Below are 19,103 nucleotides of genomic sequence, written 5' to 3'. Positions count from 1 at the left end.
AGTATTATGTTCATTTGACGTTTATTTTAAAATAACCCAGAGAGATGGCGACAAACATACGACGGGCAGTAGGAGTGTGGATAATATAAGAAAAGTGTTTCATTTCCAGTTTCGTTGTGCAATAAAAGCTGGTGCGTTATGATCAAACATGTCAAGTACAAAGAATATATTTTGTACACATTATGGATGAAAAGCCCACGCTAACTAAATCACAATAATATTTGAATTTGTAAAATTGGAAAAATGACCGTCATGATATAAAAATAAAATGAAATAATAGTTTAAAATTGTACAATGACCACTTCTTCATGGAATTTATTGGTTTGGAACTGATATAGTGATCAGGATCGATCGCGCATGACACACACACACACACACACACACACACACACACACACACACACACACACACATATATATATATATATATATATATATATATATATATATATATATATATATATATATATATATATATATATATATATATATATATATATAAGGGAAACAATTACATATGAATGAGGAACCTACATGCAAAAACGCTTGGAAGTGACATTGTGCAAAATTTAATCTAGCAGCCAAACCCTGATTTTCAAGTTGACCTTGGTAGAAAAAGCTCCTCAGAATCAGAAACTGAATAATGCCCAGCTGGCCTCTTTGAGCATTTTGAGAAATTGAACATGGCGTTCAAGATGGCTGCCGCGTAAATCCAAAAGCTATAAACGTCTCTCATTTCTTTACTTTTTGGCCTAATTTTAGTATTTTCGAGGTCAAGGAAGCCAATTGTAATGGAAAATAAAGTGTAATCCCAAAACTTATTGAGTTGTTCATATTCAGTATAAAATTCAAATGTTACATTGATTGAAAAAAATCGTGATTAAAAAAAAAAAAAAAACACGTGGTGAATGTTTGGTCATTTTATCAAAAACTTATATCAGAAAATTATACCACAGAACATTTATAAATTATTTCAAGTGAGAAAGTCTTCATTATCGTTACCCCTTTCGTTGTCAGTGTGACCCGCTTCATCTTCAGAATCCTGGAAAGCTGCATTGAGAGGATTGTAACAGTTGAGACTGGAGTCGATATTGCACTTGCAAAAAGGGGTGCATGCAATATAATTTTTGCGACACGAACACTTCCTTGTGGATGCCAGCTGGGCATTATTCAGTTTCTGATTGTATGGAGCTTCTTCTATCAAAATTAATCATAACCTGCTTGGGGGGTATTTTTCCAAGGTTGTCACCCACTTCTGCCAGACTAATACATTAATACTTATGAAATACAGCTATGTCACCAGTGCATAGGAAGAGTGCGTATGAAGGCGAGGGTAGTGGTTAAATAAGGTTATATACAATAACAGTGCTCGGGACTGCATAGAACAATTACGTAATGACTACGCAGACTACATAAAACAATTACTATATAGGTAATAAGTACTATAAAGGGAAGTATCATTACACCTGAATAATGTATCATACATTTTCCTCTTTGATCTTTCAAAGCTGGCAGATCCAGTGATTTTAGTCTCCCCATACGGTTTATGCCAGGTTGGGAATCAGCTTGGTTGCTGCCCTTTGTATTTTCTTGATCTTGCTTTAAAGTGCTTGCTGCTCTTGCTAATTTTATAAACCCATACCTATGGTTGATGCAGGGGTGGGAAGTGATGTAGGCTGCCTCCACTATTTTCCTTTTCTTTTTTCCCTAGACCTTTGTGGAGCACCTCTATCCTGTTCCAATCTGGAAGATGACCACATTGGTCTAAATGAACCACTAGCGAGTTGGAGGTTCTGTGAGCTCTGACGTCATTTTTGTGTTCATATGTCCGTAGCTCTACTGATCTTCCCGTCTCTCCATAATATCCTAACGGGCAACCACCACATGGTATATTGTAGACCGCGCCTTTCTCTATACCTTTTTCTGTGTTATTTTTATTCTTGCTCCTGACAACCTCTCCTAATTTCGTACCCGTGGAAAAAGCAATGTTCACACCCGCTTTTGTGAGAACATGTCCCAACTCCTCCGCGTACTTCGAGTTGGGGACGGACAAAATCCCAACCCTGCCTTCTCCGGACCGGTTGTCCTTCTTATTATTACCGTTGCTTTCTTTCTCAATCTGTGCAGTAGTCCTTCCGGGTATCTGAGTTTCGTGAACACTTTGAATATATATTTAATTTCATCCTTTAAAAACTATTCGCTGCAAATGCGGTACATCTTTAAGGACTAATACCGAAACGTCGGACATTAAACTTCCCATTTTGAGTCTGGTGTTAACGCTTCTCCCCCTTTCAACATAGACCCCAGACTCCAGATCTTCGCGCGCGCACGCACACACACACACACACACACACATATACTTTATATATATATATATATATATATATATATATATATATATATATATATATATATATATATATATATATATATAACCACTCCGTTTTTTAATTTTGTTACAATGTGCTGAGTAGAAATGAATCACATCGTCTTGGTGCTTTTTCTGAACACCGAGAATGACACCTAACCAGCTCTCCTCCAAATCAGCGTATTCAAGAAAGCTAGTTTTTATCCATCTCATGCTCGATAATAAACTGGATGTTCTGTTCGACATGATTCAGTCTACTCAACCCGTCATCTAACTGGACCTCTTTCAGAGCGACGACGAGGACGTCGTCCACATAGGCTACCTCAGCTAAAGCGAGTCTTCGCCCATTATCCTTATGAAATAATCTGTCTCTAAAACTTCTAAAAACTTCTATATACAATGAGGCCAGAAACGCACTGAGAGGACTACCCATTGCAAGTCCTCGGTGTTGTCTGTATTCTTCTCCGTTGAACAAGAAATATGAAATTCGAAGTCTGGTATGTCAATGTTGGAAGCACATTTTTCTCATTCAGGTATCAGTAAAAAAAAAGAAAAGAAAAAAAAAGCTAGTGTCTTCAAGAACAGCGACTTACGATGTTTTGGCGTACTCTCAACTCCAAATCTACCGCATGAAGAGTATGAAAACATCGTAAAAAAAATAATAATAATAAAAAGCACTATAATGTAAAGCCATTTTACACCGTGCGTTGATTAAGTTTCAGCAAAGTAAGAAACACAGTGGTGAAACTTTACAAAATCGTATGCAGATTTAAAATCTCTTGCTAAAGTGTGTAATTTTGGTAATACTTTTGACAGTTGAGTTAGAGATCAACTGTTCATGGCTATAGATGGGGGACTGTATTTTCCTAATTTGGCAGTGGAAATTTTAGATTTACCGTCAGTCTTCTAGACACTATCAAAAGATTATTGACATGAAAAAGCTTTCTGCACAGAAAAAGTAAGCTTATCTGCAGAGGTTAATCTTTTAAATAGTAATGTTAACTCTTTAGAAAAGAGATGTGAAATGTAAACATTGTGGATATCCTATAAATGCTAACTGTAGATTCTCCCACTTAGCGTGTTCCGTGAATAATACGAGAGGACACCCGAAGCGTGTTTGTAGGCTATGGGTTCTCAGCATCAAAGTAGTGATTTACAAAAATCTTCCAAGGAAAAATGGAATAATAATAATAAAAAGTAAATGTGCTGGCTGAGGATGGTGAAAGTGTACCGGAAAACAGTGATAGTCGTTTTGTTTGAGAGACTGTGGAGGTAAAGTAAAAAGAAAATTAAGTCCTTAACGTTATGACCGATATTGTGGTGGATTGTGATAGAATATTGGTTCCTTTTGAAGGAGAGAGTTGTGCTGGAGTTTCAACTATAGGTTATAATTATGATCAAACCGTTAAATAAGGGATTACTGATATAAGGTTTATAGGAAAGGTGATTGCATCTGTATCATATGATTTTAGCACCATTGTTTTTGTATGATAGATGTAAATAACTTTGTGGGAAATATTCGATGCCAAAGATTGGTATTAAATTAACATGTTTTAATGAAAATTGTCATAGGTTGAGTAATGTATTGGATGCTCGATCTCAACTGGTCTCAAACTGTCCGGAAATAGATTCAATTTGGAAGTAGGTAGAAACAACTTTGCCAACCGTGTAGTTAATGAATGGAATAAACTTCCTGCACAGGTAGTGCAATGTAATTCAGTTCGAAGCTTTAAGAATCATTTAGATAAACACCTAAGCAAGATGCTGTAATGATTATAATTTATTTTATATTATTTGTTTCTTTTTTGTTATCATTTGTCTGTCTGATTTTCATTTATTATTAGTTATATGTCAATTTATCATTATTTACTATTTACCTGTTTGTTTATTATTTAACTATACCTATGCATTTATTTATGTATTTTATTTGTTATTTACATTATTATAGTTTTATTTTATTATTTTATTATTATGATTTTTTTCGCATCCGACCTAGATATGGACCAAAAGGTCTCCTGTCGGCATGCTCCGCCTTTGTAATCCTTAGTAAACTGCAAATTACAAAGCCAAGCGTGGTAGTAGTTCATATGAAAGAGGGAGCTATGCCCAAATTTTAGAAAGCACGTAAGACTTGTAGCTCACTTACCAAATTTCTGCGATTTCCTGGTTCTTCGGTTGCTTCTGGTTCACTCTTCAATCCTCCGATGCACTTCTCTCACTCTACAATCTACCTTACCTAAAACCACTAGCTCTGCCAATTCTGATCCTATCAAGGTCACATTTGCACCTTCTCATTCTACATAGGCACTGACGCGCACACACCCTCGCACACCGTTCGCCCTCCTTCTTACACCGTGACCTTTGATCCTGTGCCGGGGCTGCCAAGTGTGTACCCCTATCTCCACCACATTCATACCCCCCCCCCTTGACCTCGAGATCAACCGATTCTTTGTCTCCTACACTTCCTACTTCGTAATCCTGCAAGATATGTCGCAGCATTCCCTCGACAGAGATGCTGTTCCTCGAATTTACCTCCATTACGATCCCATATGAATAAATCGCACATGTACAAGGCGCCGCCTTCTCGTCAAAGTTGAGCTTCGCGGCGACACTGCCCTTCATGGCCCTCATTGTCATTCCTACGTCCATTTCCGGCCTCATACGCCTCCTCCTTTTCCCTTATGTACTTGAGTAGCGTATCGCTTCAATCCTCACTTGTCCGGTGACACAAGTGACTTCTCCAAACTGTGCAATTGCATCCATTCCCAGCACCACGTCAATTCCCTCTATGGCCGTTCTAATAACAAGCACTCTTAGTCGTATCGGAATGCCCTCCACCGTCATTTCAACTTTTTGGTCGCCCTCGCACATTGTTTCCCGTCGACAGTCATCAGGGCCACATCTCCCTGTCTGAATTCTTTAATCAGGTCGGCCTTTACAATCGTGGTTGAACAGCCGGTATTTACTAGTGCTCTTGCGCGTCTTCCTCTCAAATACATCTGCAATCGGCATACAGTTGGATAGCGTCCTTACATTTCTTTAGTGGCCGTTTGCGTAGCAGCCACCACTCGTCCGTTTCCCTGTTCGCAGTATCAATGTGTCCAGGCTCATTACATTCTTAACATATGGGCTCCGTCTCTCCACAATTCCTAGCGAAGTGACGGGCGCCGACGTGCATAACTATGGATCCTAGGCGGTCCCCTCCATCTGCTGTGGTCATCCCTGTTTCCCCTCTTCCATTGTCCGGTGGAGGTCCTCGCTCGGCCGGCTCTACCCTCTTCCCATATGTATCATCGGACTGGCACCTCAGCTCTGGGTCTCGCGTAGGATCTTGCTGTTTCTCTGTCGCCATGGCGGCTAATGGCCCATCCTTCTGTGTCCTTGCACGGACTATCAACACGTCCAAACTCGCCGATACGGCATCATTTACTTCCTGTAGTCCAGCAGATACGCGATCTGGAAAGCCATTCGCAAACACCATTCTAACGAGTATCTCCAAGCCTTCGCCTGTGAATGTCGATAGTCCCGCCATCTAATTTCTTTGGCAAAAATGTTGACAGCCAGCCCAGCGCATTCTTTGCAGCCGATTAAACGATTCGAACAGACTCTTGGCGAAAGCTTTTTTTTTCTTTTTTTTTTTTTTTATACTTTTTCCACATCTACTTGATCACTACCTTCCATTTCTAGGTAGATGGCCAATGCGTCGCCCTCTAGGTTAAGGGCAATATAGCTCGCGACGTCCGTGACTCCGGTTAATTTTGCCACTAATTCTGCCTTTTTGAGCCACCCGGCGACGTTTCCATTGCCATCCAATGGCTTTCAGGTGATATTGTTCATCTTGAATGGTTCCTTTGTGCTTGTCGCCTCGCCCATCTCTAGCGCCTATGTAGCTTGTAAGACTTGTAACTCACTTACCTAATTTTTTTTATATTTCCTGGTTCTTCAGTTGCTTCTGTTTCACTCTTCAATCCCTCGATGCACTTATTTCTCTCGCTCTACAATCTAACTTACTTAAAACCACTAGCTCTGCTAATTCTAATCCTATCAAGGAGGTGAAACTTAGGAAGAACACAATGTAAAACTAGAGTGGGTTTTGAGAGAACTCCAGAAACACAATGTCTTGAACAGAGCCATGACCAAAGATGTCGGTGTCCAAGTGAGTGGTTGCCCAGTTTGGTTGAAGGAGATGGTGTCAACCCAGACTGAACATGTCACAGATGTCTCTGCATCCCTACCTGAGGCAGTTGCCTTATCTGATCCAAAGTGGGACAAACCCTTGGGTCTTGGGTGTAGTAGTAGTGAAGAGGATCCAGTGGTGGACAACATGGTGGATAACATGATGGACACCAATCCTGATTGGGAACCAGACATGCCAGATATTGGGCACATGGACTTTGATGAACCCGTCATGTAGATTTTGACTATCACTTTGGCTTTTTTAAACAAACCAAAACAAGAATAGTTAGTAAAATACATTAATTCCTGCTTGCATGAACAGATGAACTATCCATACACTGTAGACATAGTCATCTTGGTGGTTGTGTGAATGTTTTTCCAACAAAATAAAATCAAAACCAGCCCAGCTGGGCATGCTGGGGTCTGACAGATAGGGCCAGGCCCATCAGTATCTGTTAGGTATTAGGCCTACCTTTTCATGCCTTCAAACCTTTATCCACACATCTGATGACAAACCAATGAAACCGTGTCTGGTCTGGTGTGTAGTTGGTGGTGTGCATTTATGTTTGTAAAGCATGCAAGCAGTAATGCATTCCAACAAACTCACCAGTCCCTATTTCCTGCACCTTCTAGGTGTTCATCCTCTGAGAATTCCTTGCTCTCGACATGTTCTATGTCAGTTGAGTATTGTTTGGATATCCAAATTGGTTCATAAATGTATCCTTGTACTGTACCCACATTGGAACACGAAAGGGAATCCAAATCTGATAAATCTTCTTCAATTGATGTGAAGTCATTTTTATATTGCATGCCAGCCATGTTGAAGAATGTAAATAGCAACTTTTACGTCATCAGTATGCCTTAGCGTGGAAAATGTGACTGCGACATTGAAAAGTTTGTCTGCTATCAGGCACTTTTAAGATCATGCTATTTGGATAAAATAAAGACTATAAATGCTAGAAACATGCATTTTAGTGTTCTAACTTCTAAGTTATATCTTCATACATGAAATAACAAAAAATAAAGAGATCCAAAACCTTTTCAGTTGACCTTTAATGTTCATGGATTCAATGTTAACTAAAATTATATGAAAGTTGAAAAAAAGAAGAGCAATCATTCACATTATATCAGAGATTTTGTGGATCACATTGATTGTCAGTGACAGCTGCCATAAGCCAACTTTCATGAACGATTTTTTACCAAATACAATATAGTTTTAAATTTTCATTCATGTTCCACTTTCATTTATTTAACTAATATATTGCCATGTGAGAACATGATTCTAGTAATACTTCCAATTGTTGTATTCAACAGCTATGTTAACAGTGATAAAGTATCAATTGATCTCTATCACTATTATTTCTATCACAATAGTGTACATATCACTTTAAAAAACCTATATCCAGTAATATACTATCACTTTATAAACCTATATCCAGTAATAAATTAACAAAATTTTTGGTTCATAACAGATAACTCATGTTACTTTTCATACATCTGAGTATCAAATAATGACCATCTTAAACATGGTTTTGGGCACAAAAGTACTGATATCCAATTGAGCTAACATCAGTGTCATATTTTCATCAAGCCTTCCACATCAAGAAGTAGTTATATTTTCTATTGTGAGTGCCTTTAGGCCCTCTTATTCACCTCTATAGCCAAACTGAACTAAATTACCCCTTCCACATCTGACAATACTTATCCTCTTACTATAGTTGCCTGTTACCAGTCATCTATGAACATGTTCAAAGGTGGGTTTTGCCAAGCCTTTTGTAAATGTACACCCTTTCACTCATTGGATCTTTATCAAGTATTTGGAAAAGCTCTGATGACTGAAATGTACATTTTATAAAGGATTTGTCCTCAAATGGTGTTTACTTTGCCAATTCTTAAATATCTCTATAGCATATCTTCAGTATGGAAAGAGTTATTAACAATATGATCTTTCTCAAGTCATTAAAATAAATATATACAACTACAAGGTTATGATTTCTTTTCCTTTAAGAACATCTGAAGCTCAGCAGTATATCATGGGTGACTTACAGAGACAAATTCATTATTACAGCATGGTTCTGTCTTAACTAAGTGCAGTGGTGGTGTAATCTGATGAATGCAGTCATGTGTTTGAGTTCCACACTTCTTGAATCCTAGCAGGGACCCCTACCTGCCTCAACAGTTGAAGCACATGGGGTTTTGGTTACAGCTACATGCCCTTTGGCTTGTGTCTCGTATTCTGTTCTTTCTTTTCTATCTTAAATCTTCCAAACCTGTGACCCATTTTTTCATTTTTTCTGGTCAATCCCACACAATTTATTCAGCTAAGAATTAATTCTTAGACCAAGAAAGTTAAAAGTTACTCATATAGTTCTTTCAACTTGACACTACATCTAGACTTTGTTCTCACAAATTTTTGGGTTATAGGGTGAATATCCTTGGAATGAACAGATATGTTTTCTATTTTGTGTAAAGAAAATCTTTCACTTACACAGAAGTCACAGCTGTGGGAACATTAATTTTATACTGAACATACACACAATTATCATATTCCTGTACAACGTACTTTAACTTTTTAATTACAGCTTTAATATCTTCCTTTCGAACATCAAGGTGAGTCATTAGTCTAACAGTGGTTTCTGAAACAGGAAGGGCCATTACTACAATATGTTCCCCTAGTTCACTAGCCTCAGTGTCTGTAACCTGTAACAAAAATACAAGGATCCATGAATACCTATAGCAACCAGGGTTTAAGAGTTATATATAATTGTTCTGCCTTCTACCAGACAGTTTTATTCTCCAGAGGGAAACCCCTTTTACAGCCAAAGTCATAATAAATTTGGGAAAGAGAAGGAACTGGTGAAGGTCATTAGTTCAGCGCTTCAGCTTAGATATCAATGGTATGTAACTGGTGTTCATGTGTTCTCCATGCACAAGACCCTTCATTAGAAGAGCCCACAGTTGCAAAAATTTATCAAACACATAAATTCCACCCTTATATGGGTGTTCATTTTGACTTAGGCACCCTCCTTATAAGGAACAACCATCCCCTCTTATATCTTTGGTAAATAGATATATACTTATACTGACCAGAGAAAGACGATGACAAAGCTTTTTGGCATTGACACGGATGTTATCACAATTGAGAAGGATGATATTAGTTTGGACTGCTCTCAAATCCACTGTGACTGCTGTGCTATGCTCGTCACACACACCTAGAATATCAAAACATTCTGTGAGCCTGTAAACAAACCACATCCCCTACTGAAAGTTCTTTACCACACCAAAGCTCAACTAGCTGGATAGAGTGAGAAACGAGGAGGTGAAGAGGAGAGTGGGGGTGGAATGGGAGTTGGGAGATAGGGTTGATAAAAGAGTATTGGGATGGTTGGACATATGGAAAGAATGAGTCAGGAAAGATTAGTAAGGGAGGTGTGGAAGGCAGAGGTAGAAGGAGTGAACATAAGGGGCAACCAAGAATGAGATGGATGGATAGGGTAAAAGGGACACTGAGAGAGATGGAGATGTCTGTTGAGGAAGGAAGGGAGAAGACAGAAGATAGGGGTGAGTGGAGAATGGTTGTGTATGGATGATGCTATGATGCATGGAAGGGAGTAGGTGGGGGATAGGGGGAGGAGGGAGTATGTGTGAATATTTTGAAGCAGCTCAAAGGCATTTCTCCCTGTCTTCATTGTTACTGCCTGAGGGGACGGAGATGGGGTTGCCAATTAAATGAAGTGGCTTTGCTGTGTCTTGCTGCATTACTTCTGACCTAGGGCTGTGAGTGAGATACAGGGATGACCCATAATCCAGGAGGAGCCAAGAAAAGAGGGAGGGAGGTGTGGTGAATGGGAGTGGAGTATGTGTGGATGATATGGGTGGGAGTGGATTTATGCCTTTGAATTTGGCTACCTCCCTTGTAAGGGGGAAAAAGCTGTTGGTATATGTATGTTTAATGTTCCCACTAGCAGTACATACATACATACCTACACCAAGGGCTTTTTACCCCTTACAAGGGAGGTAGCTAAAGTCAAAAGACATAACTCTACTCCCACCCACTCCACCCCTCCCTCTCGTCTTGGCTCCTCCTGGATGATGGGTCATTCCTGCATCTTGCCCATTGTCCTGGGTGAAAAACAATGCAGCAAGGCCACTTCATTTAATCATGTAGCTCAAAGCATACAAACCAGCTCCTGCAAGTATGCCAACTTGGTGCAGACCACATCCAAGGACTTTGCGCATGTGACTGGCTCTGAGAACCACAAGTATTTATATAATTGTTTCACAGTAAACAAATTAGTCTCACAATGTCCCATCTCCCAACCTATGTCATATTTTTTTGTCATTCTTTAACTATATAAATACATCCCTCTCTTCCTCCTATGCACACCTACATCATTCCTGAGCTGATGCACTTGAACTTTTTCACACATTTCTACTTTTCTTCCGTGGGAAAAATTGCCAACCCCCTAACTCCTCCTCTAACACAGGAATCAATGTTGGCTACCTCCTTGTGGTGGTCCTGCAAGATGGATGGCAGAGAGTAACAATTGCCTGCTGTCCATTTTCAAAACTCAACTTCTTCATTATCTGGAGGTGCAGCTCAAAGAGCTGGACTTGGCCCTGGATTTCTCTAAACTTCAACTGCATTTCTTCTCCCTTTTCACATAAGGAGAGCTGACAACTAGCAACAGTTCTCTTCCTCTTTCTACTTTCAACCAGTGGTAAAAACAGTTCCATGCTAACACAAAATGGCAACATCACTTTCCGTAATAAAAAAGCTAGTGTGAGGAGGTTGACGAAGCAGGTAGACTGCGGTTGAATATATTTGTCGACGTGTTTTTTTTAAACATTCACACCCTCGGACACGGTTTTCCTCGGGTAGACTATTCCATTCATTACTGATTCTGTGTGAAAAACTGTATTTCCTTACATCTAGTCTTGCTTGTGGTGTGCCCATTCTACTATAATCTGATGTTTTGTTTTGTACTTCATCTGTATCAGTATGTGTGATTGCAATAACTGAATTTTTTTTATTTTCAATCACACTACATCTATCTAGTTGGTACCAAAATTCGTAAGGTAAAATAGGACGAGTGTGCTGCCGTCATAGGACGAAAGTTCAACAAACTTATACAAAGTAGGGGTTACAATTTGTCACATGTACTTTAGGTAGCTATATGCATAATTAGTAATGAATTTAAATTGGACAATTTTAGATTTAAGAAGTTGTCAACAAGATTTAATAGTGCAGACATACTGTTCTCGTGTGCTGCTAGGTGCAGGATAATTACCCTATTTTGGGGGTAATTTGCACACTATTAGGGTCTTCTCACTTCTCACCAGATGCCTGGTAGGCTAGTGCCTGTCAGCCACTGAGTCCCGATGAACGATTTTCCTCCATTCTTGTCGGTTTGTAAAGGTCTCTTCTCTCTCAATTTCAGTCAGGCTACTTCCCCTCGCCATCAGTGCTTCCCCAACTCCTTCAACCCATCTCTTCCTTGGTCTTCCCACAGGTCTTGTTCCTTGAGGTCTATATTCCAGATATTTTCTCGGTAACTGGTTCTCGTTCATTCTTTGCACATGTCCATACCATCTTAGCTTGCTTCTCTCCACCAACTCCAAAATTGATACAACTCCCAGCTCTCTTCTTATATCATCATTCTTCAACCTGTCTCTCCTAGTCACTCCTTTAATCATTCTCAGCACCCTCATCTCTGCAGCCTGTATCTTTGATCTTGTTCTGCTTGTCAATGTCCAGGCTTCTGATCCATAAGTCAGTATAGGTCTTAATATGGTGTTGTATATTGTTTTACATTTTCTGGGGATATTTTTGTCTTTCAGTAGTGGATATATCATGCTTATATTTGAATTGTATTTACATATTCTATTGTTTAGTTCTATGTCCTGTCTATTTTCTTTTTCAAAACAAACTCCAAGATACTTAAAGTTGGTTACCTGCTTTAATCTCTCACTCCCCACCTCCACGCCCACTTCCACATTTCTTCTACCAACATACATAACTTCAGTTTTGTTTACATTTATTTTCATTTCCCTTGTTCTCAGCGTATTTTCCCATCTGTTCATTGCATTCTGTAGTTGTTGTTCATTGTCAGTGATAACTGCTATATCATCTGCATAAGCAAATGTGATTTCATTGTTGTCATCGCATATTTCTTTCATACATCTGTCCATATATATAGTAAAGAGCAGCGACGATATGACACCACCCTGCCTCACACCTGTTCTCACTTCGAACCATTCGCTCTCCATATCTCTTCCTCTAACTTTACTCATTGTCTCATGTAATATGCTTTTTATTGCCCGTTTTAGTTTACCAGGTATTCCATACTCTTCATGTCCCAATGCTTCCTACAGTTTCTTCCTAGGTACCCTGTCAAAAGCTTTCTCCATATCAATGAATACAGCATATTTATCCTTATTCCATTCCCAGTCTTTTTCCAGAAGTAGTTTCATAGCAAATATAAGATCTACTGTTCCATTTCCAGGCCTAAAGCCATGTTGCCACTTCCCAATTTTTTCCTCTACCAGTCCTCTGAGTCTGTTCCAGCACTCTTGCAATAGTAATGAAACATGCATTTTTCAATGTCAAATTTAGTGGAGAATGACATACTAAAAATCAAGGAAAATCGAAGCATTGGAACATTCCCAAATTTTGCAATCGTTAAGAGGTTTTAAAAGAAAATCTGCATAAAATTTTCAGTGTATATTCTAGACAAACAACTGTATACATGTTACATTACGAGACCGACATTCACCTTAGCTAAATTAAGATGACCATGGCCAAGGACCAAGAGTTGAATGAACTGAGAGTCAAGTCTAATCATGTTGCCAAGACATCTCCATGTACCACACCACATTGACAAATGTTAATTCATTTTCAGGACCAGCAAGAGCGCATTCTTCTTCTGGATCACTTTCTGGTTCTGGCAAGGTCACATTAGAACAGTGAAGTCCTTTGCATTCACTGCAGGCGGAAGAGCATTCCAGGTTGTACTTGCGACAGCTGCATCGTAGGGTGCTGCAGTCTGTATTGCAGCCATAGTGGATGGCATCTAGCAGGTAATCTGGAACAGGCTTCATCTCGGTCATAACGGGAACCATTCTCTCGTCAAGGATAGCCCATCCCCAACCACTGGCATCCATGCCAACTCCCTGCCACTGCTGAACCTGAACATACACCCGTAGGCAATGTTGCTTTGCAGATGCTGATGTAGGGGGCAGGGTACGAGGCTCAACTCTGACAGTGCTTGTTGAAACCTTCTGGCAGAAGCGTTGAAGCCTCAGTATGTCCAGTGTTTCCCCGGGCTGGCCATTGTACAAGCAAACCAGGGCATTCTCTCCAGCTGTCATGGCATCCTCTTTCGACGCTCCAGGAGTGTTGAACGTTGCCAAAAGCCCAGAGAAATAAGCACTGGAGTTCAGCTTCTTCAAAGCTGCTGATTTGCCAATTGAGTACAGTCTTGACGTGGTATCACAACCCAGGAGTCCATGTGCCACAAGAAGCTTGTCACACACATGGCGTCCAAGTGTCTTTTGTACTTGCTCGATATTCCAACATCTTGCTTGCCTCCTTGACGTCAGCTTAGGCTCAGGTCGGAAGAACAGGTTGTGTGATGTGGGCCCTGCACGACTACATAGGAGAACAAGAAGATCGGTGTCATCGCCAACTACCACGGTGTCCTTGGTGTTTGCACATGCAATGGCTGTCTCCACTATGGGGACATCTGCATCTGCCCTGGCATGAAGAACATCGTTGTGCTGCCGTTGAAGGTCATCACTCAGTAGATTGATGAAGCTTTGTTTATTTGTTTGGTTGGCAAGGAAATCATCTTTCTTCATAATACATACCATGTCCTTTGTGAAGTTGACAAGGGGACTGCTGTGAGATCGAACGCGCCTGCTGTGCGCTACATCTTTGGTGGAGGGTGCGCTCACATATCCATCAAACACTATGACAGCGTTACCATACCTGTCTCCAACATATCGTATGTAGTGACTGGAGATTCCTTCATAGGTCTCGCCAAAATTCCAAGGAATTCTGTGTAGCAGTGGGCCACCATCCAGAACATATTGCACATTCTGTGGTAGCACTGTGTTGCGAACGGCAAGAGGGAGTTGTTTCCAAATGGCCTCGGCTAGCGCTGGCTTGTCGGCCTCAAGCAGGATATCAAAGGTCTGAAACAGTGCTGGTGGGTAACTGCATAGTTCGTACTTGAAGACATCAGTGAGGTCATCACAGTTGTGGATCTATCAGATCAGATTCTTTGCCACTTTTCACTGATGAACGTGTGTCTAAAGTCACAACCTGATTTTTTTTCTTGAACGTGTGATCAAGAACCTTTTTGTCAACCATTCCATCTAAGATCTTCCTGCCCACTGATGCTGCTTGGTCAGCATTGACCGAATCTCCAGCTGTGATGCCAGTGTCAATGCTTTGCAGAGTTGGATCGTTTCCAAAGGGATCCTTTGATGACAGGTAGCTAATGAGTTTGTGCGTGTCATCTGTGTTCCGTGCGTGTCGAGCTGCTCTTTGTTCTTTGTGCTAGTCACTGGTCCCATACTGCACTGATGTGTAGTCTTGCAAGGCCATGTTGACCTCTGCACATATGGGGGTGGACAGCAGCCACGTGATCCTTTGCGACTCGCTCATGCCATGACCCCTTGTCAGTCCCCCTGTGGTTTTCACACTTCTCATGAGCACTTGCTCGATCAGAAGATCTGTGGACAAGCCGGCCCAGTATCGATCTGAGCGCCGCACTACGTGATATCCATTCTGGAACTGGTGGTGGACCTCGGGATGCTGAATAGACAGTTGTTCCAGTCGCTGCAGGTAGACGTAAATAGATTTGGTATAGAGATTGTGGCCTGCAGCTGCCAGGTAGGGCAACATGTCGTGCAAAGCGTGCACGTGCAGACGCCAGTCACCAGTGCGTTCCGACCTCAGGAATGTCCTCAGTATGTCAATCATGTCCATGTATTGCAGCCATAGCTGTGCAGTACGCAGATCCTTCATCGATTGTCGGGCAACATTCAAGATGTCACGAACAGAGTCCAGAACCGGAGCTGAAAGGATATCTTCAGTGGAACACTCACCCTTCATCAATGAATCATACAGGTCTCGCAGCTCACACAGGTCAATTGGTCCAGCTCCCACACTTTGCGACCCTGACTCGGTATCATGTGGATCCATGGCTGCCTGTGCATCATCTATGCTTTGCATTATCTCGTCTTCACTTGGTTCGTCATCTCCTACAGTGCCCTGAGGACCATCATCCTTAGCCTGCGAACAAGTAGGCACTAGCGTACCAAGTATCCTTTCTGCGAGGAGTGTTCAGTGCTGCATCAAGCAAGAGATACCCACGGATAGCTCGGTCATATGCCTTGCCAGACAGCATGTGCGTTACAGTGTTCTCGGCATACACCAGTTCCAGAACAGAGCGCAGTCCAGATCCTGACATGATATTTCCAATACTCCCCAAGAAGCTCATCAACGTGTGGAAGCCCCCATGCGCAGTACAATCTTACGCAAGTCACTGCCCTCCGATTGACTTTCGATGATGGTAAGCGCCTTCCACCAAAGTGGTTGGTCAAATGTGATGATGACCTTTGCGTTGTACTGTTTGGCGTGCTCAGATAAAAATGTCAATGTTGAATAGATGCAAGTTGGATCACTGCTGTTCATGTCGATCATGGGAAGCAGGAAGACTGTAGACTGACCTGGATGTACACCAGTGTGCACGGTTTGCATCATGCCAGACCATGCTGGTCGTGGTGAGCGCAATGTGAGGGACAGCTTCCAGAGGAGGTCAAGGTTGGTAGATCTGTCCTTTATCCATCTCAGCTTGTAGAACCTCATACCTCAGAGTATCTAGCCCATTGCAAGGTGATGTCAGATGTCGGATGTTTATTCGGCCCACAGCTACAACATCCTTCAGTGTCACAGACACACGTGGCACCCTTGTTGATGTCCGGGTACCTGGAGTGACAGACGCAATCATTCCCATCCCGTGGAATGTGTTGAGGCCATCTATTGTACGGATGTTGTGATCGACATTGTCCGCCATATATTGGATGACCTGCTCTGGCCGGTAGTTTGGTATGTCTGTCCCTTGTACAACTGCTGCACTCCGTTCATACCTTTGTATCTCACGATAAGAACTGCAATATCCGTGGGCATGAAGCGTGTCGATCAAAAACTTTGATACAAAATGATCGTGCATCTGTACACCCAGTCCTATCTGTAAGGGTGCCAGCAGCACTCGGGGCCGAATTGCCTGCATGATAGCTTGCCCTAGAGAACCGACTTTTCTATCAGCATCTCGGCCCACAAAGAGTGTTTGAAGAAGGAGTTTTAGTGATTCAGGTAGGAACGACATGGCTTCTTCTGTTGAGGACATTTCAGTTGTACATGGGTACATATCTATCGACTGTTGTACGGATTTCACATCACTTTTGATCAGTTTTGCTGCCGTCTTAATCAGTCTCATCTTCTCAGCTTCAGATGATGTCTCCTTTGGCCTTTGATGGAATTCGTGAATGATCGCAGAGGCCCTGTGGCGAAAGGTCATAACATTCTCTTTGCCATTTATTTCTGCGATGGTGATATCCTGACCAAAGTGCTTTTGGATACATTCCTTCATGTAGGTGAATCCATAAGGTGTGCAATCAGTTCCAAGAAGAAATTCCCCCATTTTCTCTATGAGACCCGGTATCGTTGTCTGTTCCTCGTCATTGGCTTTGAGGTACTCTACGACTTTTATGAATGCATCATTCCGTGTGTCATCAGCCGGTCTACCATACTTAGGTCGCTTGCTTGGCAATGTAAGGAACTGGCGTGGAATCTGCTTCCCAGTTCTGAAGTTTATGCTACATATATTATGATAGACTGCGTCAGTGGCATGCAAGTCCTGGACGAATTCTACTCGAGCCTTTACTGTCTCTGACCATGCATCATTGCGTTCAACACAGCTCTCTGTAACCTTCCTCTGGAAGTCCATTGTTCGGACTGGTATAAGTTTATGCGTTTTTTGTCTGCCCTGGTACTTGTCTTGTGTTCCACAGAGCAAACAGTGTTCGCTGTAGTTAAACGCAGAACTGGTAGATCGACGCGCACGCACAGTGCCGCTGAAACCACCAGTAGTCATATCCCCGTTTTCTAATGTCTCGCTCAATAGACAGTTGGGAGCAGAAGTCCTTCCTGCATTTGGTGTGTACAACTTGTCCAGGTGCGACACTGATATCAGCCTGCCGTAGGTCATTTGCCTTGCTTATTCCATCACAACCCTTGGCACCTAATTTCGTGGTTTGTTCGCCGTTGCCGAGAGACTCGCTGCAGAAAACGCAATCGTCCATGCTACTGGTTAACCTGAAAAGAAAATAACAAAAGGCTATTAGACGTTAATTATCTCTATTTATTTGATGATAATTTTTTTTTACATCTTTTGAGAAATGTGAAAGAAATAACAAAAGCAGTTATAACAAAAAAATGTTATGCCATTTCTATTAGCGTATTTCCGTGCATAACTTTAAAAAAATGGTTGCTCGAAATGAATGTGTTCCAATGCCTCGAATTTCCTTGACTTTTACTATGTTATTACATGGGTCAAAAGAAGCAAAAATGCCAAGTTTCATTACTATTGCAATTTGTGGTGGGTATATCCATAAAATGAATGGCCTAGTCCATGGCGACGCTGGATACTGATGAGGTTGGCTACCACATTTTGGTAGAGGGGCTAGGTACTCTTCCTAAAGCTAGGATATTTAAAGTCAATCATATTACTGGTCTCTGTTTATTGAAAATGTCGATGATAGTATGTACAAAAATTGTGACGAAATTCTAGATTCCTTATGTTAAGTATGCAATCATTTGAAATATTTTTACAATGCATATATGTCCTTGTTACAGGATACAAAGAGATATAATTTCTTTTATTTACAATATAGATTAAGTTGTTACAGTGAATATTATTATTTATATCAAATAAAATTATTTGAATGTATGTTGTAAGGGGTGACCATAATTTTCTCCAGTGCTTGGCGATCACGAGTCTTATAGGGGTAACTACAGGTGTTGGCTACAGAACACTATAGAACTCTCCCCCTAGTGACGAGGTAGGAGGAACGATATCTGTTTCTTCTTTGTAGTGTGCTTGTGGTTTGTAGCTCGTGTGTCCGGAGGTGTCGGAAGACCAACGGGATCTTGTGCGTTGTCCGAGAGGTGTGCAGGTTTGGCGCGGTCCATGGAGATGACACCAGTGGTTGCGGCGGTGGCAGAGGCTGTAGTGGCGGCAGCTGCAGTGGCGGTGACTGCGGCTGTAGTGACGGTGGCTCCGGCTGTAGCGGCGGTGGCTGCGGTTGCAGCGGCGGTGGCTACAGTGGCGGCAGCAGTGACGGCATTGGCGGTGCCTGTGGTCGCAGCGGCGGTGCCTGCGGTTGCAGTGGCGGTGGCTGCGGTTGCAGCGGCGGTGGTTGTAGTGGCGGCAGTGGCTGCACTGACTGTGGCTACGGCTGTAGCGGCGGTGACTGCGGTGAGGGCACC

Source organism: Oratosquilla oratoria, chromosome 23 (genome assembly GCF_046742065.1).
Source record: "Oratosquilla oratoria isolate Oo_2021 chromosome 23, ASM4674206v1, whole genome shotgun sequence".
NCBI classification, from domain to species: Eukaryota; Metazoa; Arthropoda; class Malacostraca; order Stomatopoda; family Squillidae; genus Oratosquilla; species Oratosquilla oratoria.
Note: the sequence above shows the minus strand (reverse complement) of the source record.